This window comes from Bidens hawaiensis, unplaced genomic scaffold, assembly GCF_021521415.1.
Source record: "Bidens hawaiensis isolate Kalapana, Puna unplaced genomic scaffold, B.hawaiensis_p1.1 tig00047393_1, whole genome shotgun sequence".
NCBI classification, from domain to species: domain Eukaryota; kingdom Viridiplantae; phylum Streptophyta; class Magnoliopsida; order Asterales; family Asteraceae; genus Bidens; species Bidens hawaiensis.
In genome coordinates, this window is record NW_027498458.1 from 103,506 (window position 1) to 129,666 (window position 26,161).

At 36.3% G+C, this 26,161-nt stretch overlaps 1 pseudogene; it reads left to right on the plus strand.

The window, feature by feature from the left end:
- The first annotated feature begins 10,862 nt into the window (after window positions 1-10,862).
- LOC143596944 (protochlorophyllide reductase-like) lies at window positions 10,863-12,672 on the plus strand (annotated as a pseudogene).
- The last annotated feature ends 13,489 nt before the right edge of the window (window positions 12,673-26,161 follow it).

Genomic DNA, 26,161 nt, shown 5'->3' on the forward strand with positions numbered 1-26,161 from the left:
AGGAATATGCTAAAAATTAATATCCTATTTTATTTTTAAAAAAAGATATTATTTATAATTAAGAAACCATTTTATAATAAAAAAAATAAACGGGTAATGGGTATCACCAAACCCATATAGCTTTTAAACCAGATTATAACATATCATTTATTTGTGAAACCATTTCATCATCAAACCTCAAGTATATTAATTATTAACTTTCTTACAATAAATAAAATTAAAATCCAAATATACATATATAAATATTAAAAACGAATAATATAAAACAACCCCGTAATATGGGGGATAAAATCTAGTGATATAATAAACACCTATAATTAAATAATAAGCATTCATAACTAAAATTCTACCCATACGGGTACTAAAAGTGTATGTATCAAAAATTAGTAAAGTTGTGTATAGAGTATCATATCAAATTTTATGGTGTAAGTATGAGTATAAGTTTGGTAGGTGTAAGGCCCCAAACCGGTAGCCCTACTTTAGCGTCGGATTTACTCATAAACACAGTTCGTGCAATCAAAGTTAATTAAAACTTTCGCGGAAACGTTTACTTGAAGCATTCGTTACAAAACATTCAATCTCTTCTCTGATACTATAAAACAAATCATTATATTTAAAACATCTTTTCTTCCATCTTAAGATACCAGCCGTTCAATCCATGTCATGTGCCATCCTCATGCTAGTTCTTTGGTCTGATCACCTGCGTGCATACTAAAAGTCAGCTACGCTGAGTGAGTTCTAGTTAATCAAGCAACTTATCATACAACCACTACATGCATCATATACGTATCCGCATACACGTAGTCCACTATCTAACCTGCTTACCTTACCACTTAGCCTCTTATTTACACCTACCACCTTGCCACTTTGCCACTTTAATAACGTATAACGTTATGCCACTTTGCCACATTAATAACGTATAACGTTATGCCACTTTGCCGCTTTAATAACGTAGTCACGTATAGGCTTACCCTACCACGTACTATCGTCGTGCCACTAACACTCTTACTACACTCTTGCCACTTCTAACACGCTCTACCTCTACTTGTCTACAACATGCTTCATATCATTTACATAATAAGCAAGTCACATCATAGCATTCATACACGCTAATAACCACTTGGCAATCACTATCCTTGGCGATGCGTGCAATATCCGAAGATCGTTCACGCACCAACAAGTATTATATAATAGCTACCTCGTATAACATCTATAGCATACACTTACCACTTAAGGTAAGTGTATTCACACTTCACATCGAGTATGCACACAGCCCAGAAAACATAACAAGGAAATGGAGCTAGAAACTCACCTGAACACGGTTACGTTCACCGTTAATCGTAATCCCTTTCTTCAGTTGTGCACGGCTGACTGTATAACAAGTATACGTATCAATTAACTATCACTACTCATATTGTATTTCTATCTTTATATGACCCACAACGAACGGGGGTCCGGGGGGCAGCGCCCCTGGCAGCGGGGTCTAGGGGCGGCAGCCCCTAGCAGAGTCCAAGGGGCAGAGCCCCTGGCTGGGGTCGAGCTGCCAGGTCTGCTTGGAAAAATTTTATTTCCATTAACTGTCTTAACACATTTTTCATTAGGTTTTTAATTTATTTTCTAAGCGAACTTAACTTTAGGCGAAGTTAAACCTTAAGCGAACTTAGCTTTAGGCGAAGTTAAAACCTTAGGCGAACTTAGCTTTAGGCGAAGTTAAAGCTTAAGCGAACTTAGCTTTAGGCGAAGTTAAACCTTATGCGAACTTAGCTTTAGGCGAAGTTAAACCTTACGCGAACTTAGCTTTAGGCGAAGTTAAACCTTAGGCGAACTTAGCTTTAGGCGAAGTTGTCATCAGGCGAACTTAGCTTTGCAGGCGAAGTTCATCAGGCGAACTTAGCTTGCAGGCGAAGTTGTCGGCTGCAGCTACTGTTCGTCCTTAATCGTCTTCGTTTCTTAACCAAATAACTCGATTTAGGTATCCACGGAATCGTCTGACCAGCGCCTAAAAACCCCAACCATCAAATCGACCTAACATCGATGTTTAAAGGGTGCGATTTAGGCATATAGGTTACGGGTTCTTTTATCAATCGATTAACCCATCAAATCATAACCATTTTCAGTAAGTTTAGCTTTGTTGGATTCGTTTTTACCATACAAACACAGATCTATCATTTCTATACTAATCCAAACCTAAACGAACAAGTTCTCGATATAAACGTACCGTAAATGAGTCGAACTACGAACACGAGCTGGTCTTGTTGCTTTGGTTCGTCACGACGATCTAGCACCAACGAGCTCGGGTCCTCGCCTTTGGATCTTGGTTCGGGTTGTGTGTTTTGGGGTGTGTAGAGATTAGGATGGATAAATGGATGGAATGGAAATGATTGGGGTTTAAGGGGGTATTTATACTCCCTTAAGCCCATGGACTGAAAGCCCATATTTTCTTTTGGTCCCTATCTAATCTCATCTAACTATCCTACCAAGTCTTCATATTTTGCTATTATTATTATCGTTCCACTAACTCATTTATTTCACCCGACAAAATAATATATTAAATATTACTTTAGAAATTTCGGGATGTTGCAGTAGGGGTGTTCAATAAACTCTGATATCCGAAAATCCGAATCTGAATTATCCGAATTTTCGAATTCGGATTCTGATAGTGATTTTGAAATTTTTAGATAGTTCGGATATCTAAACTTCCGAAATAATTTTTTTATTAAATAATAAATAATATTTATAAATTTTGGATATTTCGGATAGTCTTTTGGTAATTTTTTGGATATTTCGGATAGCTTTCAAATATTTTGGATACTTCGAATAGTTTTTTGAATATTTCGGACATATTTTCGGATATTTTGGATATCCGAAACATTTTAAAAATTAGTTCTTTATTTTTTTATAATTATTATTTTTTCGGATATTTCGGATGTCCGGTTCACTATCCGATTGGATATCCTAAATTTTAGATTTGGATTCAGATAGTGAAATCTACTATCCAAAAGGTTTGGATATCTGACTTTGAACACGTCTAGTATGGTACCCGCTTTGGCACATAAGTCCAAATATTCTATTCATCCAGATATTGATAAGATGTACAAAGATTTGAAAGAGTTTTATTGGTGGCCCGGTATAAAGAAGGATGTAGCTTATCGGTAAATGCATGACCTGTACTAGAGTTAAAGTTGAGTATCAAAACCTTCAGGAATGTTACAACAAACATGAAATACCCCAATGGAAGTGGAAACAAATTACAATGGACTTTGTAACACACCTTCCTAAAACATTCCGAGAAAATGAAGCAACCTGGGTAATAGTCGATCGACTGACCCAATCCGCACACTTTTTTCTAACTCGTAACAACTACACAACTGAAAAACTCGCCCACAATTATGTTAACGAAATCGCATCTCAACATGGTGTGCCTATTTCAATTATTTCATATCAAGATAGCCATTTCACTTCTCATTTTTGACAAGCTGTGCAAGAAGCTTTAGGAACCCGAATCGATCTGAGCGTGGCCTGCCATCCTCAAACAAACGGTTAAATTGATGAACTATTCAAACATTAGAAGATTAATTCGCACCCGTGTACTAGACTTTGGAGAAAATTGGGACCAACATCTCTCACTGGTTCAATCCTTGTACACTATAGTTGTCATAATATTATACAAGCGACACCATATTCAGTATTATATGAGCAAAAATATAAATCGCCACCTTGTTAGACCGAAAGTTGGCGACACTCAAAATACAAAATCCGATTTGATTCCGAAAACCACATACAAAGCTCATAAGATTAAAAACAAACTGAAAGCCGCCCGTGACTGACGAAAGAACTATACCGATATACGTAGGAAACTGTCGTCTTTTGAAAGGTGTTATTTGATTTTGTGAAACCGATAAGTTAACTTCAAGATGCATGGAACCGTACGAAGTTGTTTCAAAAATTAGTTCCGTAGCATATCGACTACAACTGTCTCTAGAGTTGAGTTTTACTCATGGTGTTTTCTATATATCGAATCAATATTAGTTAACGATTTAATTATTTTATAAATGGCCATAACTGTCATTATAATCCCGTTAGACTTGCCGGAAAATCGGCCTAACTAATTAATGCGAATTAACCAGTTGTGCTGTAACATTTCGGATTTTTCAAACCGTATTCATTTACGTTTAACCCGACCCGAGAATATTTTGGATCACTATTATTAATTCAAAAACCAAATAATTATGAATATTTAAGTTTCTAATATTCACTTTCGGCCCTTATACTTTATATATTGTTCAAATCTTAAACTATGCATTAAAAGTTCATTAATTGACCAATAATCAAAACACAAGGACCAAATCTGCCATTTATGAAACATCCACACCATGGTGGTCGGAGCGCCGCGTGGGCAACCCCTTCACCCCCATCGCTCAGCGCCTTGGCTAAGCTGTGCAGATCGTTTACTCGATTTCATTTACCTAACTCGTTTAAGGTATAGAATCGTTTATTTTAGGTATATTTGAGTGAATTAAGGTCCAAGAAAAATATAATACAACTAATATATCATTCCTAATTCGTTTTCCCTTGCCCAAGATCAGATCTTTATGAATCTTTCGACGATTCTTTCTTTTAAATCATATTTACTTGCTTAAACGGGCCAAAATGCCTATAATTAGTTCGGTTTAGCCTTTTCGATATAAATAACCATCAAACGTCTGCTGGAAACTTTAATCTAACCCTAATACACCTCCTCCAGCCGTCACTAGCCTCTGCCATCTCGTAAACCCTTCGGTTTTTGCATATTCGTTAAAGATACAAGACTTGATCGTTGACTTTGCTTGCTTTAGGACCTTTGACTTCCGTTTCTCATAAATCCTTTCACTTTCCGGGTAAGTTGTAAACTGTAAAATCGTTCATACTTATTCCCTAGTAAATAAACTTCAATCAATTTCGTTGGTTGAAGGGTGTTGACTGGTCAATTGCTTTAAAACCCGATAAAGGGTAAAACAGTCAACAAGTTTGATTTTGCGTTTTCTCATGCTTCTGGTCGGATTCACGTTCGGTCTAGAAGACTTTTATTCTTGAAATATAATTTTAAGGCTACTTCCCAAAACCCGACTTCTGACTCGCTGTTCGGATTCTGGTCAGTACCAGCTCGCTTAAATGTTTAATTCAACATAACTAGAGTTTTACTCATCCGTTTGGATTGATTCCAGCGGAATTAAGTTCGTTTTTATTTATAGTTTCATATCACAAAGTTTCAAGTTCTGATCATTTATCTCGTTTAACGCGTGTTGGACGACTTGCTTATCCGTTGACTCGTTTATTCTTAATTGTACTCACTTGCCTTTAATCTAAGGTGAGTTTTATCATTCCCCTATTTTACTCAATTTTCACAAATGTTTTGGGGACACATGCGTATATCATAATATACATACATATCTATATATACATACATATAAAAAATAGCTAACGTGTAATTGTGTGTGATTAATCAAATCTACTTTTTATGTGCTTACTTGTTTATGTGCGCATTCGTGCTCGGAGAGGTCCCACATATCCCCATGTATTGGGTTCTCATTCTATTGACCACCGCCCGATTCGCTTGGCAACGGTCTTATTCTATTTATTTGCTCATGGTTGATTTACCGGCGCCCGAGTCGCTTGGCAATGGTTTAATCGACAATCTATTTGCTTATGGTTTGATTTCATTACCGCATTTATTACGTTCTGCTAATTTATTATATTAACATTATTTTTGGTGTCAAAATTGGTGATAGACTCACTCAACATGTTTGTTGACAAAACTTCATTTTCTACGCATATGTAAGTTGCTTGAAGTTGAAGTATGGACATTTAGAAAGACCTTAGGGTTATAATGAAGACAAACATGGATTTAAACTTGTTATATTTATTTATTTGAATTGTTTTGTTGTATTTGAATATTGTGTGCACATTTGAAATAAAATAATGAAATAAATATTGTCACATTTATTTTATGATAGTATCTTCGAGCTGTGAGCAATCGGATCACGCCCCGACATTTCCGCCTTAGGTTGGGGTGTGACATGTGCCCCAATTACATGTATAAATAGGACCCTAACACTCAATATCAACCAAATTGCTCAGCCAACTTCTGTTTCCGACCACCTCGTCGTTCGTCAACTTCCCGGCACCATTTGAGGTAAATAATTCATGTATTTGATTAGTTTTGATCAAATAAACAAAACCCCTAATGCAATTTAAGTAAACATGGGATGGATTAGCAGTTCTGAATCTATGGTTTTCGTGGGAAGATGATGAATTGAAAAACTATTTATATATTTTAGTTTCTGGTTGCAAATCAAAATCCCAACTTGGTCCAGTGGTTAAGCAACTATGCTATGTTCGTAAGGACCCGGGTCAAAGCAACTTTTTTGTTTTATTTTTAAATCTTTTATATTAATTATTATAAACTATATATATTCTTTTATAAATAATTTTAAATCAAATAAAATTATTTTTAAACACATAAAATCAATTATAAATTATAAATTATAATTAGTTTTCACCTAAAAACTAATCTTTCAAACCCGTCAAGTATCGTTTTAAACTCGTTTAACAAGTATTTATTTATCGTTCGTTAAACTTTATAATTCGTTAGCACCTTGTTTTCAAAATAAAATTTACCGTTAACATCAAAATTTTGTAAACGCTATAACATTCAAACTTAGCGTTAAATTAATAATATTTAATTAATATAGTTCGTTAAACTTTAATTCGTTAGTTTTTAATCCGTTAAACTTTATTTCGGTAATATTAATTCGTTGAACTTTACGTCGCTAAACTTTAAATCGTTAGCTTTATAATTCGTTAGTGTTAATTCTTTAACATTACTTCGCTAACATAGTTCAAGATAAATTTCCATGTAAAATCCGTGCCTCATAATTAACATAACTTTCATATTAGCATTTAAGTCATAATATTAAATAATATAAACCGTTAAAATTTCTGTTAAGATTTAGAATAATATTAGAATAATCCACGTCTTAAGATAATAAAATATATAACGCGACATCTATAAAACTAAATAATTAACCCGCATAATTCCGTTAGTTAGTCTTTAAATTTTCTTATTTATTTTTATTTATAGTTCGAGAAGTTCAATCACTTCGAGTTCTTTAAACGCACTTTTGGTTGTTTTTGGTTTTCATTGCAATGTTTACCTTCAATTTCAAGGTGAGTTTCTCACACCCCTCTTTTTAACGCTTTTATTACTTTTTGGGGTAACATATATATCTTATCTACTCAATGGTTTATCGAGTCATTTACAAAACTGCGATTCATATCATGGACTTGTGTGTTTACGTGCTTACTTGATTATTTGCTCAGCTAATGGTTGCTCCAATAAGTATGATCATACGCCCCCCCCCCCCCCCCTTTGCGCTCAGGTCCATTGTATCGAGTGGAAAAGGGACCCCCGATCCAAGTATGTTGGTTGTTACCGACTGGAAAGGACATTGCATGCGAAATAGTTATAATTTTCACAAAGTATCATGGAATTGCATGGTTTTTACGTACTTATACAAAACTTGTGTGAACTAACCAACTATTCAATTAGTTGACCGTATTTTATATATATGCTACAGATACCGTTAGTAGAAGTTGACACACGGAGAAGACACTAGACTTAGGTTACTTAGACAAACGGACAAAATGATTATTGTATTTATATTTTCCTTGTATTCTTTATTGCAAACTTGTGTACTTGACTTGTAAATTAATTAATGATAATATTGTCACTTAACAGTGTCACATATGTTTTGGACAATTTGTACATCATGCTCGAGCGTTTCCGCTTAAGCCGGGGTATTACAGATTGGTATCAGAGCCATGACTATAAGATTGGACACTAGATGTAGCGCCCTGGTTAGTTATAGCTTATTTGTTTAGGTTACATGATTAGAAATTATGTGTGCCTATGTGATTGTTCGAATGCATATGTTTATTACTTTATTACTGTTGATTCGTTTACGCCTCATCTACACAAGCCCACACACAAGTCCAAGGCTTATGCCCAAAACGAAAATTTTTTAAATCATTTCAATGGATTTTATTTTTGGTTTTCCGATATTTCTTCTTCATAAAGACGGTTTTATGTGGCGGGTATGTAGTGCTGTAAGAGGGACGTGCTTGTTTTCCGAACTCTTGACACCAAGGTTATTGAAACCTAAGGGTAAGCAATGCGTACAATCCAATCAGACGCGGACCTGGTTGCTTACCTGGAGAGTTCGGGAAGAGCATGAAACCTATTAAGGCAAAAGTACCACACCAAACGCCATACGAATCACAACTTTATGCTTTCAAGCATGACCATGTTCTATTTGTGAAAAGAATATGGTTACACTCCTAAGGATGTTACACAAGTCATGGTGGTTCATGCGACGTGTGACTCCGACCCTCAATATTCTACAATGTGTTTTAACTAAAAGTCTGACAAGTCGTGGTGATACACGAATAACCAGCTTTTGGTTCGATTTAACTACCCATTTTTTTATTGTAACATACAAGATATGCAATTTGTACAAAGTGTGATTCCGAAAACTCAATTGTTTATATTGCGGTTTTGAAAAGTCATTGGGTTATGTGAATAATCGAGTTTTAATTCGTTTTCTGTGTTTATATATTCATAGAAATTTCTAAAATTTGTGCTAGTACACGAATTGTCAAGTTTCAACCTATTTTCTTTATTTATAAATTCTATTATTAAAATTCGCAAATTGAATAGAATGAAAAGAAAATGCGAACGATAAACGTAACTCATTGTGAATATCGATGAATAATAAACAAGAATATGTGTAATCGACGAATCGAGTTGATTTAACGAATTCAATAGAGATCGACGAATATCAAATACATTAAACGAAACTTGAGATATATATATATATATATATATATATATATATATAGGGGAGACTTCAAATGAGAACCCTTTTGAGTTTTAAGAACTCAACGTAACGATTTTTTTTACACATGCGTAATATATGTAGGTTACATATACGTAAAAAAATTACATAATTTTTTACGCACCGAGTCGACTTTTTACACATGTGTAACGGACGTAAAAGTTTGTGTAATCACTTACATATTTATTCTTTCTCCTACTTTGACTTTTTGGTCGGATTTAATCTCAACCACATATTCCAATCCATTTAATTAAATATGTGGCCAAGAATTAAGTTCTTAAGTTCTTAAAACTCAACATGGTTCTCAAAATATCTCTCCCCTATATATATATATATATATAACAAAACCAAAATTTTAAAATGGATCGGGTTTTTGGGTTTGAAAAGTAACGAATGTTACACATGGTTGGTTTTTTTTTAATTAACTTTGGGTTGGTTGGTTTAAAAAAATTCAAACCGCAACGAACTGTTTTGGTTTACGGTTTACACCGAAAATCAACTGTGTAAAACCGGACCAGACCATATGATTTGGTTCTAATAATTTTTGGTATAATGTGTATATACAATAATATTAGGTATAATTATATTAAAGTTGTTGCATATACAAATTGATAGCGGTATTGACTCCCAAACAACGATTAGCATGGTAACCGTTGAAGTCTCGCCTCAAGAACCAGGATCGGCAGCCATCGGGTCGAAGATAAGAAACGGGTTAGGACCCACATCGGTCAAACTGGATTTGGAGCCCCATATTGATGGAGGTTAAACCCATGCATGTTGAAGTACCCACGTTCACCATCACTATTAGTTTATTATTGCATTTTCTAATATTTGTTTATTACATCTTTATTTTTAAGCTTTATCTAGTTGTTTTCTTTGCTTACTAGGTAGTATGTTAATTTTCAGTTTTATTTAGAATCTAGGACGTGGGTTCGTGATGTATTTTTGTTTTCCTATATGTAACGAATAGTTGTTTTCAATGAAGGTGGTGTTTTATGGTATAAAATATTTGCATATGTGTTTTCTCTCTTTGAGTAACCGGTTATTTATCCATTGCTAATTCAAGTGTAGCAAACTTGAGTGGTGTTCTTTGGAACCTAATCACAAGTTTAGGTGATGATTTATGTATCCTAAACTCGTATTAGATTGCTCCTCGGTTTGATCCGGGTGATGATTTCTGTATCCCGATCAACCGTTGTCTATCCGTTTCGATTGAATCCTAAACCGCTACTTGTTCATACTCTGATATACAACACAAATACTACTATTACTACAATATAAAAAAGGAGCTAATAATTCAATCTGACCTTCTGTGTATTTTTACAAATTTGGGCAACTCGTGTTATGCTAGTTAATTTCTTGTACATTTTGTATAAAAGCGCAACAAGCCCAAACCGGAACCAAATTGTTACCAATGGTTTGGTTCGGTTCGGTTTAAAAGTTATACGATTTGGTTTCGGTTTAGAATTTAAAAAACCGTTACTAACGGTTCAGTTCACGGTCTAATATAAAAACCATAAAAACCGAACTGCGAACACCCCTAATAAAATATGGCTGCTCAAAGAAAAAGAAATCTACAAGGAGACTAGTATTTTAATTTTTTACCTTCCAAAAGACAATTTCCAAAATGAATTATTATATTCTTTTCACTTGTCTTATATTATCCACAACTTGCACTCCCATCCCACTACCCATAACTCTGGAAGTAAAAAACATATTCCTTGGATGGGGCACCTTAATATCATCAAACCCACGTGCTTGCAATCCAAATCTCGTCCCCTGATTGGCCACTTTAAACTTAAATTTATCCAATTTTATTCCCAAAAATAGAAAAGACACATAATCCCCACCACTATATAAACCCACACCACCCAAGATATTATTCATGTTCAACACCATCATTTAATAATTAATATTACATTAATATTTATGGCTCTTCAAGCAACCTCATTCTCGGTTCACAATGTTCTAAACTTGCCGGGAAAGTCAACTGTAAATTTGAAGGAATCAACGCTCCTTGGAGTTTCACTTTCGGATCATCATTTTGGTTTGTTGGCATCAAGAAGCAAAGCTTTAAGGCATCATGAAGCAAGGTATAATAAATTTGGAAAGTTATTAGTAGTAAAATATAGTCATTTTTATAAAATGATTCTTTGATTTTGAATTTATGTGAATATCATTTGAATTTATTTTTTAATAAGAAAATTGCTTCACTTGCATGCAAATAACTCATGTGATGATTGATCATGATTTTGAAAAATATAAAAATATTTTGTTTAAATCTTGATCAAATGGCTATTTTGTTTATTTTACCGTAATAAAAACAACGTAAAATAATAGGTATAATTATAATTATGTATTGTTACAATAGGGCCATCTATACGTGCAACGTCTAATATCTGGTCCTATCCTGTTTCAAACAACTCTCTAGATAGAGGTTTGGTGACTTTTTTGACTAAATTTTCAAAATTTAACTGTCTATAGCCATAACAGGCTATAACGACCGTCTAAATATCGGCCAAACGGTCGTTTTGACTAATAGTTTTTAAAGTTTGACTTTTAATTATTAGAATTGTATTAAAATGGCTGTCTAAATATTATAAATATTGTTGAAACGACTTTTCTAATCAATAATTTTTAATATAAATAATTTTCAATATAAATAATATATATTTATTTGATATCAAAAAGGAGAAAAGTGTTCACAACTCAAGCAGTAGCCACCACAAGTGCTCCTCCGGTGACCAGAGCCACACCGGAGGGGAAGAAAACGCTAAGAAAAGGGACCGTAATCATCACCGGAGCCTCCTCCGGCCTCGGTCTCTTTACGGCTAAAGCCTTGGCCGAGACCGGGAAATGGCACGTCATCATGGCGTGCCGAGACTTCCTAAAAGCCGAAAGAGCCGCCAAATCGGCAGGAATATCAAAAGACAATTACACCGTAATGCATCTAGACCTTGCCTCATTCGACAGCGTCCGACAATTCGTCGCGAATTTTAATTGTCGCGAATTTTAAACAATCGGGTAGACCGCTAGACGTGTTAGTATGTAACGCCGCGGTCTACCAACCGACCGCGAAAGAACCGACATTCACAGCTGATGGAATCGAATTAAGTGTTGGAACAAACCATTTAGGTCATTTCCTTCTTTCAAGGTTATTGCTTGATGACATGAAGCAATCGGATTACCCGTCGAAACGATTAATAATCGTTGGGTCAATAACGGGTAACACGAATACTTTAGCGGGAAATGTGCCCCCTAAAGCTAATTTAGGGGACATGCGGGGTCTAGCTGGTGGACTAAACGGGTTAAACAGTTCAACCATGATAGACGGGGGTAAATTCGACGGCGCAAAGGCATACAAAGATAGTAAAATATGTAACATGTTAACTATGCAAGAGTTTCACCGAAGGTATCATGAGGATACCGGGATTACCTTTGCTTCGTTGTACCCGGGTGCATTGCGATGACCGGGTTGTTTAGGGAACATATTCCGTTGTTTCGGTTATTGTTTCCTCCTTTCCAAAAGTTTATAACGAAAGGGTATGTGTCGGAAGAGGAATCGGGCAAGCGGCTTGCGCAAGTGGTGAGTGATCCGAGTTTGACGAAGTCTGGGGTGTATTGGAGTTGGAATAAGGATTCGGCTTCGTTCGAGAACCAGTTGTCCGCGGAGGCGAGCGATGCGGACAAGGCTAGGAAGGTGTGGGAGATAAGTGAGAAGCTTGTTGGGTTGGCTTGAGTTTGATCATTAGTTGTAATAAGGAGATTACTCAATTTGTTATGTTGAGTAAAGAGGATGAATGTTTTGAGATCTATTTATTTACTTGTTTCTTGTTATTTGTTTAATAGTTGAAACTTGAAAACAAAGCATAAGTGAAAAGTGAAAACCGACAACTTTTAACGTACACAAGAGGGTCACACCAATATTTTGGTCCCATTAGAGCGTTCTCATCCCATCTTCTATCCCTAAACCAAAAATTACACTAAAACTCACTATATTTTCTCTCTTCATTTCAATTAAATAATACTTTTTATACCTTTTATTATTACCTTTTCTTTTTCCTTCACTCACAATCACTTTCAAAATATATTAAAAAATTATAGGGGGTGAACAGTAACTTTTCAAATATACAGAAAAATCACTACTTTCTCTAAAATATAAAAACTCTTTACTCACAACACTCTAAATCACTCACTAAATTATAAAAACACCCCTCACATAAAAAGAGGGATGGGATGAGAATGCTCTTACAGACTAGACTATGACCTGGCGGAGCCACATACAAGTCACCGGGTTCGGCCGAACCCGGCCAATTTTCCATTTTATACAACTTATAGGTCTAGAACAATTTTCGATTTAACAAGCGAACCCATTCTTTTTTGGCGACCGAACCCAGTATCACGAAATCTCCGGAAACATTTCACCATTTGCCGGTGAAAAAACAAAAAAACTTAGAATTTTAGAGAGAGACGACGATATCATGATCTTCAGCTAGTTTGTCGCCGTTTTTGTAATATTATGAGAATTCGCCATTTAATTTTTGAGCACCAATAAAGAAAAAGATGATATGAGGAGTCTTGTCATTTTCTATGCACCCATAAAACATATCTAGAACAATATTGTTTTTTATTATAATTATATATGTAGCATTGTATTTTGTTTAATGGTCGCCATTAGGGATGAGATCGGTATGGTATCGATACCGATCCAAAAAATTTGAAATATTTGACACCGGTACCAGTACTGAAATGTTCGGTTTGGTAACGGTATTTCATGCAATATTCGGGAAATACCGATACCGTACCGAAAACTCTGAACTTGATACCGGTACCGAAAACGCTCATCCCTAGTCGTCTATCATTCATCATATTTATTTTTACTTTTTTCGAAGGGCTAAAATGTTAAAACTCCAATACATAGCAAGAAGCTTGAAACGGATTAACATACAACGCCAAACTTCAATTTTTTTTAAGACGTAAAATTAAACCAAACTTCAAATTTATTTATTTGGCCAAATGACCGACCCGACTCATCCAGACCTGAAACCTTTGACATCGAAAAATATCGAACACCGAAAAATCCCGAACCAGTAAAGAAAAGTTCCTGGCCCCGCCACTCATCTTGTCATCCACTTAAAGATGTATATCTGAAAGTAGACATTTAACTAGTTGGCTTACCAGCCGCGTTATTACATAGTTGGGCTTTGAATTGTTTGTTTGGACGCAAACATCTTAGGCTCAATTCATTTTTGTTGCTATTATATGCTGGATCGCATGATGATATTTGCTGGACAGTTTCCCGAAAAATAAGATATCTTTCAAGAGATGTCTAAGGAATAAAAAGATAACTCAAGTCAACTGTTAGGATTAAACGCACACACGAAACCGAACACGACACGAAAGCAGTAAACGAACACGAGGATTTAACGTGGTTCGGTCTAAACTGACCTACGTCCACGGGTGGCAACTAGGTATATCTTTATTGAGTGACAAATATTACAAGTACATAATGTTGTTTATATAGAGACTGAACTAGGGTTAGTAAATTATTATGCAAGAAATCTAAACCGGGCCGGGCTTGGGCCCGACCGCCCACACCCGTCTCCTCTTTTGACTTCATATAATAAACCGGGCCAACAAGGCCTACGAACCCAACAATCTCCCACTCGGAGGCCTTGAGTACTCTCGTCTGCACTCCTGATTGTACTTCTGTAATCTGAACATTAAACTTCTTCTAGTTGCCACCGCCTTCTCATCAATTAACCTGAAGGCCCGTTGAAGCTCCCCGGAGCTCCAACACGTCAGTCACGGCTGAAACTGCCCCTGACCCATTCTCTGTCCCTACCGGCTCCCACTGTAACGAACTACCGGATCCTGAGATAACCTGAGAACAAACACTCTCCATATTCAGCTGGAATACTGGTTTTCTTAATCCACTGTCGACCTGGAACTGTAACTGAAACACGATCTGTGCTCCCACTGTCACGATGTCCCCCAACTGATTTAACCTTCCTAGCTCGTTCATCATGAATCTTCACTTTGGCTCTGGGTTTGTTACTTGCAAAACGAACCTTCTTCTGCCCACGAGATTCTGTGAACCGGATTTTGTCTTTCACCAAAACTGGATCCACTCCTTTCGGTGACATATCGACCATATACAACGAACCCATTTTCTTGCCACGAGCAACCACGAGATTCCCTTTGACTACTTTCCACTGCCCATTCCCGAACTTAACATCGTGCCCCTGGTCATCCAACTGCCCAACTGAAATCAAACGTTTCTTCAAACTTGGAAGAACCCTCACGTCTTTCAAAGTCCAAGAAGTACCGGCTGAAGTTATCAAATCAACGTCTCCCATACCCGTAACCTCTAAAATATCATCATTCGTTAGTCGAACCTTTCCAAAATCCCCAAATTTAAGATTCTTCATCGTTTCACTACAGTGAGTGGCATGAAACGATGCACCAGAATCCATCACCCAAGCATCAACGCTACTCTCAACACTACAAACCAAAGCCTCATCACTACTGACCCCGTCATCTGTGTCGTCTTTTGTAACGTTCACCTCTTTCTTACCATTCGGACACTGATTCCTGAAGTGTCATTTCTCTTTACAACCCCAACATTCAATATCCTTACGAGTCTTAGACTGACTCCTCTTCCTGCTCCCACTGCCTCGCTGTTTTCCCCTACCTCTACCTTCTGTGACTAGCATATTGCCTGATGATTCACCTGAACTTCTGCGTCTTGAATCTTCTCCCAGAATCAGATCTCGAATCCCATCGAAAGTAATATTTGTAGACGAACTACAAACTGCAGTCACTGTTTGCGACCAACTGTCGGGCAAAGAGGATAATAACAAGAGGCCTTGAACTTCATCATCAAACTTAATGTCAACTGACAGTAAGCGGGACAAGATCGAATTAAGATTATTGATATGAGTTGTAACTGACCCACCCTCTTTCATTCTTGTTGTCACTAGCTCTCGGATAAGATAGACTTTATTCGCTGCCGAAGGCTTCTCATACATGTTGGATAGTGCGTCCATCATACCACGGGCTGTGGTTTCTTTCATGATGTTAAACGCCACATCTTCCGACAACGACAATGTAATACAAGCCCTAGCTTTCTTGTCTAACTTCTTCCAATCTGCTTCTGACATCTTTTCTGGTTTTTCATCCTCAAACACTACATCCAAGTCTTTCTGACAAAGGAGTGCCTCAATCTGCATCTTCCACCAACCGAACTTCTGTCCGTCAAACTTCTGTATCGAAACCTTTCCGTCTTCAGCCATGACAATGACTAAAACGAAAAACTAGATAAAACACAGACAAACACGCAATGGCACGAGCCTGAACTTAACGACTGTTCTACTGAACTCTGTTAAACAATCAACTTATTTATACGCAGCGGAATATCGAACTGAAAATCAGAAACTGAAATTTTAAACTGAAACGATAAAACCTGTCAAGCGCGGTTGACACTGGTTCACTGCTTCTTTAATGCTTCTTCTGACTTGACAACTGTTCTTCAACAAAAAATAGGATCTTGATTTGTTGTCTTAACTCGTTCTTCCTTAACCAAAAAATGTGTTTCTATATCTTGGTCAAATAGCAAAACGAAAAAAAAAAAAAATAATAATAATCTTATTTCTCTTTGGTCTTTTGCCACGAATAACAAGGAAGAAAATGAAGTAATCTTTCACTTTTCCATGAATGTCATGGCTCACAAGTCCCAAGAAAATAATAGCATATCTTTTCACTATTTTCTTCGCGAACAGCACCCAGGACCAAATAAATCGAAACCCACTGCCTTCCACGTCAGATCTAATCGTATCCTAGTCGTGATCGTCTGGCTGGGTTTAGCAGCGGCGAAACATCGGCGGCGGCGTATACCCTAACGACAATCGGAAAACCGTAGCAGCGGCGGAACCCTAGCGCAGTAGGGTGACGGCGGCTGGATGGTTTGGCGGCGACTCGGCTGGTTCAACGTGTTCTTCGTGTGATCCGAACCTAAGCTCTGATACCACTTGTTAGGATTAAACGCACACACGAAACCGAACACGACACGAAAGCAGTAAACGAACACGAGGATTTAACGTGGTTCGGTCTAAACTGACCTACGTCCACGGGTGGCAACTAGGTATATCTTTATTGAGTGACAAATATTACAAGTACATAATGTTGTTTATATAGAGACTGAACTAGGGTTAGTAAATTATTATGCAAGAAATCTAAACCGGGCCGGGCTTGGGCCCGACCGCCCACACCCGTCTCCTCTTTTGACTTCATATAATAAACCGGGCCAACAAGGCCTACGAACCCAACAGTCAACATCAGATAATGCTACCCAACGGCCAACACAAGATACAAGAGACAAAATTTATTTACCTTTGTTTGATCACAAACATTAAAGTTGTCTTATATGGACTAAATAACCGCAACATATCGTGAAAAACAAGATTAACAAATGGGAGATGAGAAATGGATATATTAAATCTGCAAATGAAAGATGAGAAATGGATAATGTTTGTATACGTATTAGAAAACGGTTTTTAGAAAAGGTTTATTTACAGCCTGCTCACGCCCAATATCATGACACCACATGTATAGCATAAACTTATTAGAAACGCAGCTTATTTTTTTTTACCACTGCGTGTAACATACGTCAAATTTCAGTGCAATTGCATGTAACAGTTTGATGCGATTAACCATAAAAAATTTCAGAATCAGCAACATATATTATCTGAAACCCACATGTTTATGAGCACTATATCTGAAATAACAAACGCAAAAAGTGCACTTTGTTTCTCAAACGCAGTATCATCCTGGAATAATTATAAAATCTTATTAAATATGAGCAAACAATTATTGATTCTAACTATTGTTTGGTAATTATATGGGTTTATCCAACTACATCGTTAACAATGACTCACTACACTACTATACAACCATTTTAGAGAAACTATGACACAGTAGAGGCTATAATGAGCCAATACACCTGTCTATGTTGGAAGAACACAGTTAAGGTAACTGGTTCTACCATATGCATGACACAAAATATAACAAACCATAAAGTAATATAAGAAGAATTAAAAAACAATCATATAGACTGCACACCTTTAATCCACCTATTTTTCTACAGATGTTTGCAGATATGGTCGGTAGACACAATTTAACTCTTAAAAAACAAACTACATCTAAATGAATTTATAATAGGGCTTAATCACCCTATCACATCATCTCTTTTAAGCCCCTGCACCACTACATCAATTCATAAAATGGGGTGTTGCCCCTTGGGGCTTTATTGTGGGCTGGCAACGACGTTTTGCATAAATAAGGAGGCCTCTCTTCTTTTCAACCAATCACCATCACTTATTTTTTAATTATTTATTTATATAATTAAATATTATTTCAATTATATAAAATGAATAAAACTATTATACAAGTTTTTAGTGAACGTTTTTCACATACGTGACAGTGAAGTGGTGTAGTGTCATTCACTTTTTTTTAAAACCACTACAAATGTTGTAATGTAACATAGTTTATGGGTTAGAAAAACTGAATTGTTTTATGTGTATTTTAAAACCTAAATGGCTAAAAATTAGGCTAAATAAATGCGTTACTTTTCTAATTTAAAACAATACGTAAAGTCGTAAACAAGTAAACTTTAACTAATATGTCTAGTTTATACAAATACAAGCACAAACACATCTAGATTTACATATTCTTATATGTTATACTATATACATTATACATCCAAAAGTGTAAGGTTATTTCATCTTTATTATTTGACATACTATTGACAATTAACAAATGATGTTCAAAACTTCAAATTAAGTTTTAAAAAGTTTAACCCGGAAGGCCCGGCCCATTAAGGATGTGTGGTCCATGAATTCATGACCAGTACGGTCCAAAGTCCAAACCACGCCACTCTAGAGATGTTCAAAACGGTTTGGGATTAGGAACCGGAACCGGTTTCTAACCAGTTCCTATAATCAAAATCCCCTTTTAAACCGGTTCCAGGGTCGAACCGGTTAGGGAACCGAACCGGTTCTCCCACCCTCGGACCCCTAACCTATGGAACCGGTTCTTACCGGTTCCTAAACCGGTTCCTACACTGTAACCGGTTCCAACCGGTTACAGTGTAAAATTTTTTTTTTTTTTTCGTTTTTCGTTTGCGATTTGGATTCTAAACTACGATTCATATTTGTATAGCATGAAAAATAAACAAAACAATTAACATAAAATTCATTTTATTTACTTTAAGAAGTTCAAAAAAAAAAGGTTACATGTTTTAAAATCTTCAAAAACAAACTAACAAAACATTAAACTTATAAATATAAAGTTGTGACATATTATTTCTAGAAAAGCCTTCTTGTTCGTCGTAATTATTGAGCGGCGACTTCTTCCTCGGAATTACTTGTAGAAATGCCTTCTTGTTCGTCGTGCACTCGAACATCAAGTGGTGTTTCATCTTCGAGAGTGGTTACGTGTTGAATACGATCGATTGAGTCCAAGTGATCCTTTAAGCAAATGCACATCTCCACCGACTCCGAATTTAGTTTTGTTCTTCTCACCGATATTACCCTGCCACTAAGAGAAAAAGCGGATTCCGAAGCTACCGTAGAAGCTTGGACGGTTAGTAAATCACGGGCCATGGTGGCAAGAATCGGAAACTGGGTTTCCTTTACCTTCCACCAAGCCAAAACATCAAAAGTGCCATATTCCTCTTCGGATAAACCGGTAGAGTAATCATATGCACTATACCTTCCTAGTTCGCTTGAAGGGGTGTTACCCCTTTGTTTTTTAGCCGTTACGTTGCGAACGGTGTTCATAAGGCTAATCATGGGATCTCGTACTCTAGTAGCACTTGAACTTGATGAAGACCCCCCCCCCCCCCCGGCGTAGGCATGTGTATGTTTGACCCATATTTATTTAAATAAAAGTCATACATAAATTTAAAATTCAAGTTAAAATAATTTTTTGCCTCTGTTGAAAAGTTTGGGTCAACTTCATGCATATTTAAGCCTGAAAAAATTTCGTCTATAACACATTCAACCCCCGTAACATTTAACATTGGGTTTAAAGCGGCGGCGCAAGTAAAAATCGGTGGCAATTCAAGAAAGTATTTTTTTAATTTAAACTTCATTGGTAATATGATGTTTGAAAACATTGGACTTTTATTTTCAAATTCTTTAAGATTGTTAACGATTAAAAATAACTTCGAAAGAACCAAGGGACTTGTCGGATAATGCGTTCCCGATAGTTTCGTAGTTGATGTTTTAAAAACTTCAAGAAAAGTCGATAAGTCATTGATAATTTCCCATTTCTCATTTGAAAAGGGGATTGCCAAATCATCCTCGGCAAGACTAGAATGAAACATTTGTAAAGTTTCTCTTTGTTTCAAAGCACTTTGTAACATTATGCAAGTGGAATTCCATCGATGAGGTACATCCCAATTAGCTCCCAAAGCTTTTCTTCCCGTATCTTTACAAAATTTTCTATATTCCATTTGTCTTTTTTTACTTTTCTTAAAAACTTCATGTAACATTATTCTAAAATCGTTTATAACCGATGTAACCTCATCCGAAGCAAGTCCGTCTTGCACGATTAAATTAATGATATGTGCAACACACCTTGAGTGAAAAAAATACACCATTGCAAATCGGCGTATATTTTAATTTTAATTTATCAACCGCCGATGTATTATTCGACGCGTTATCAAATGCCATTGAAAATATTTTATTTTCTAGTTTATAAGTTTTTATAACATAATCTAAAATTTCAAACAAATTATCTCTCGTATGTGGATACTCAAAGAGTTCGAAAGCAATGGTGCGTTTCATCATTTCCCACGATGACGGGTCTACCCAATGAGCGGTGACACAAAGATAAGATTCGGGTAGACCATGTGGAGCCGACCAAACATCACTAGTTAAGTTTATTCCAGTATTTATATTTTCAAAATATGCAATTAGTACCTCTTTGGCCTTCTTCCACAATTTTAAACAATAACGTTTAAGAGTATGACGACTTACGTGAGTGTATTGTGGTTGAAGCATATCTCGAATCATGGCGGTTAAGCGAGGGTTGTCGAAGTGGCTAAACGGCAAAGCTTCTTGAATCACAAACTTCGCCATACGATCTTGAACTCGATCAATTTGGTATGTAAATATTCCGCCTTCACTATCCATTTGCGTTTGTTGCGAATCGACGTTCTTTTTCAACGCCTTGCAATACGGTTTTTCGATGTGTTTCTTCAAATTTGAATTCGAAATTGGGTTTAAATAAATCCCACAAAACTTGCACCGAGCCTTCATTGAATGGTCACTCAATTCAACCAAATCCCAATTGCACCAAATCTCTTGATTACGATTATGAGGTACAATACGAACGAAACTTGGTTCGGCGATGGAACCTTGACCAACCGATGATTGTGAGGCAGCCATAACAACAAATATGAATATAGAAGAAGAGAAAACAAGAGATTAGAGAACTCAAAACGTTGTAATAGCGTTTTTTTTGTATTTTTTTGCGTTCGGGTTTGCGTTTTGAGTGTTGTGATGAACCCACGACACCAAATACCTATTTATACTAGTAGTGGGGTGATTGGGGGAGCCAAAAAACGGCCATTTTTGACCCCAGCGGTCAAAAAACGGCCATAAAACCAGGTTCCAACGGCTAGAATGGTTATAACGGCTAGAACCGGTTCCTAACCGGTTCCAACCGGTTCGGTTCCAGAACCGGTTCCGGTTCGGTTCCGGTTCCTACCCGGCCCAACTCAAAAATTCAAGAACCGGTCCCGGATCATCGGGTTGAATCATATAGGGTCCGGTTCCTACCAAAAACGGGTAGGAACCGGTTCGGTTCCGGTTCGGGTCCACCAGTTCGGTTCCAGGAACCGGTTTGAATGATCATCCCTACGCCACTCTAGAGGTGCATCAATCAGGTTTTTTTAATATTCGGTTTCGGGTATGGAACCGGATTCAGGTATGACCGGATATTGGTAATACTCGGTCTAGGTTCGTGTCGGGTATACCAAGTATTTTAAAACCGAGTATTTAAATACACAATTTTCGGGTATTGAAAAAACCCTATTTTGGGTTTTTTTCGGACTTTTTTCCGGGTATTTTGGGATATAGATTGGATTTTTTTAAGGGGTTACACTTTTTAACGGTATTTTTAGGTAATTTTCGGGTAATTTTAGGTATAGATCGAGTATTGAAAAAACCCGGTTCCGGGTATGGAACCAGTTACGGTTTTCAGGTATTACCGGGTACAAATCGGGTCCGGTGCTGGTACAAGTTTTGGTACTGAAATGCATACCATATCTGTACCTTACATGTAGGTTCGGGTATTAAAAACCTGGATATAAAAAAAACCCGTGGGGCCTGGTTCCGGGTTTTTTTGTGCACCTTTATGTCACTCTGCTAGACATATTTTAAGGGCTTAATGCTGAAAGTCTGACCGGATAATTGAATGAAGCAATCACGACCGAAGGCGAAGTCTTACCTTCTTCGCAAGTTTCTGCTATTATTTTTTTAGTTAAAACTAGCTGACGAAGCCCGCACGTTTCGACGAGGATGTGATGGGAATTTAGTTTGTATTGTTTGGTTGTTATAGTTTCGAAACGATACTGCACTCGCTATATAAACTGAAATATAAAAACAAAAATATATTGTGTGATATGACAAAAAGACATTGACATGTATGCTATTGTAATGAAATTCATATCAAAACATAGATTAAAATATTATTTAAACACCCACTTTTATCAAAATTAAATATTGTTCTTACTAAATTAATTATTATTAATCTATTTACGAATCAAACTTAATGATTTTTTAAAACCATTAAATAGCAAAATAGTTGGGTAAGAGCTTTACACTATTCAACTTTGTCTAAATTGTAATGCATATAGTACAAGTATTTAATGGATAACTAATTCTTTTTTGTTCTGTTGTTTTTTTGATACAAATTGTAATGCTTGATGTATATATAAGGTTTTTCTTTTAACCTTTTTTTTCATGTTTTATATTTTAGTTTTCTTGTAAAAATTAGTGACCTGCATAGCGAGCTACTTTTGCTTCGATTTCATATGGTATTGGCAAACTTTTCTCTCGCTTGAGTGCATGACAACCAATACACATGATAGAGACAACGTTGTTCTATGACAAAGGATTGCGAGGAGCTTTCCGGACATGGTGGTTTGTGGATGTCCTTTCTTTGGAGGCTTCCAATAATGAATTGTTTCATTACCTATTAAGTTTGGGGTTTGGAAGTGTATTTGGCAGTAGAGGTTTCATCGTATGCCTTTATAGCCTTGAGGACCCGATTTTGGGTGCTTCAGGACCACAACTTATGCGAAAATGGTTATGGATGTTCTTTTTGACACATTCAAGCATGCCGAGATTTCTGTTAAGAAATAAGCATCTGTGTATTTCTTAACCAACATGTTGGAAGGAAAATTAACACTTATCAGACCAACTTACATTTTGGTATTCGGATAGATAAAAGGGAAACAAAAGTATGTGAATCAAACAGAGTTTTCTCTCTTGTGGGATTGGGAGTAGTGTTTACACGGTGGGTTGACTGTTTTTATAAAAGTTGTTTCATGTGAAGTTATCAAACATGAGAAAGTATGTATTGACAATCAAAACGTGCTTATACCATTTGCATTTGTTACTTCAATTTCCACGCGCCTGAGTCGAGACAACGGGTCATTTTTAGTAATGTTATGACCACAAGATCTATGAGTGTAGTTTTTGAAAGACTTAGTTTTCCTATTCAGAAAGGGCTAGCGTCACAGTTTGTTACCCGTTTGCCTTTTATTTCGATGAAAAAAATTTGTTAAATTAATAGAAGATGTTTTATAAACCGAAATAACATATATTATGAATTGAAAATACTAGCATATATTACATAATAATAAAATAGGAGAATATATATTGAGAGATGCATTGTATATATAATATATATAGACAATTAGGTAAGTCACATGTTGAGGTGAAAGGACAGTGGAGAACGTATACGATAAGCAGCAGCACCTCTCAGGACGCATGCAGCCGAGATGACTCGCTATTGGAACCTCACAGCGGTTCTTTTGTCACCTTCGAAACCTAAACCTGCTGCTTAACATGTCTTTTGTTTCCTACCTTTAATTCGATGTCATCTATGTGTTTACAATATATAACACCAACTCATGCTCTACACAACACGTATGCATTGTTTGTATATATTAAGAGTTAAATACGTTTGTTTATTAGAAATCTAGGACATGACGATAATTAAATTACAAAACAATATATGTGATGATGTAGGTCCCAATGTATGGGTGGATAACGTGTCTTGGGTCAACCAAACTTAGTGCTAGCGGAAATCACACTAAGTCACTTAAGAGATCTCGGATCTTGAGAGTTATTTTCGGTTAAGTGAGTGAGTGAGAAAGAGGGCAAGAGAGAAAGTAAGTTAAGAGAAGTTTGACAAAAGGTTCTTCATTCTCATGACATGCTCCTTATTTATAGGAAAACATGGATAAGAAGTGTTGTATTAATCAAGTGCCCAATGGGCTGTTTACAATTTCTTTTGGGCTCAAAGACATAAAACAAACAACAAAAGCCCAAGACATACATATTCAATACAAAAGACTAACGTAAACAAAACGGGACCTAACAGATGATTAAGGATATACGATTTGAAATTTTGTAAAGAAATTAGGGGAGAGATAACGTATGTGTCGTATGTATAGTGGTTATGATGGATGCTAACGAATTCATTTTACTTTCAAAACTCGGTCTTTCACCAAAGTTGTTTTGCATTACCGTCTCGATCTCTATATAGATCACTACATGCCTACGTCGCCGGATAGAGATCACCGTATCTTTTTTTTTCCTTTTAATTCCTAAATATTTCATTACTAGAAGAAGTGATCGTCGCATTTTCTTGTCATTTGTCTAAGTAGTAATAATCTTATATAAATACATATGTACGAGTTTTGTAATGAATGTTACAGTACAAGACGTACGTACATTGTTTTCTTATTCAGCTGAATAAACGTCTTTTTATGTTTCAAATTGATGAGTTTGGATTTTCAAGTTAGCTGCAAGTGTGAACAACGTTTTAAATTTATACTATATCAACTAGTTTTTCTACCCGGTGTGTTGTGTCGGGGCAGTTGCAAAAACCCCATTGTTAAAACACGGGCGTGTAAATCCGAGCGTTACGACGATGAGCCGGCACAAATTCGGTCAGTATCGGCTACTCTTTCGTCACAATATAGACACCATTGGTAAAATTTGAGCGTTAAAGCCCAAAAATTAATTCACCAAATTAACATATAAAAGCATTAACATATAAGAAAACAAAATATTAAAGACGATGTTTATTTGGTTGGCAAACTCGAGCGGTGGTAAAACCTAAGCATTGTCGGTATCGAGCATTGAGGCGGTAACTTGACATGAATTCAGTCAGTTTTGATTACTTATGTTACGATACCAGAACTAAAAAACGATATATATATATATATAAACTGAGGCGGACCAACGACCAACTTTTTTTTGGGGGGGGGGGGGGGGGAGATGTCGGCCGATAAACTTTCTCATTGGTAAAACCTGAGCGTTGTCGGTCATGGGCTTTAAATAAGGCCTCGAGTCTGCGCGAACTCGGTCAGTTTCTTTCAGGTTAGTTATGATACAAGAACCTAAAACAAAAAAAATTGATGTTAATTTTGTCGGTTTCTGTTACGTTTATTATGATAACTGAAGTAAAACCAACAAAAAAAATCATCAACTATTACGGTGCCGCCAAGTGACCCAATAAGCCACTTGCGGCACCAAAGTTCTTTAGATATATAGTAATTTTAGAGATCAGAATTTACGAGGCTGTCGATGATCGTTTTGGATCCATGATCATCGTCGGCCTTTAGTTTGCAGTTTGTTGCAACTTTTGTTTTATTTTGACGCTTTTTGTTTAGATACTTGTTCACTCAGTATTTCCATGTTCATATGAGTCAAGCAATGCCTTGATCTCATCCTATGAAAACGAAATTCAAACATGTTGTAAATAAGACAAACAGAGATTTATGTCATGTTGTTAAAAGTCTTAACACCAATTTATCCGTTTCTATATTCAAGACCACAATGCATGTTGAAAGAAGTCTTCTTCCTCAGGCTTAAACAATCCTTTGTGTTTGCCTATATAATAAACTAGTTTTAGAGCACGTATTA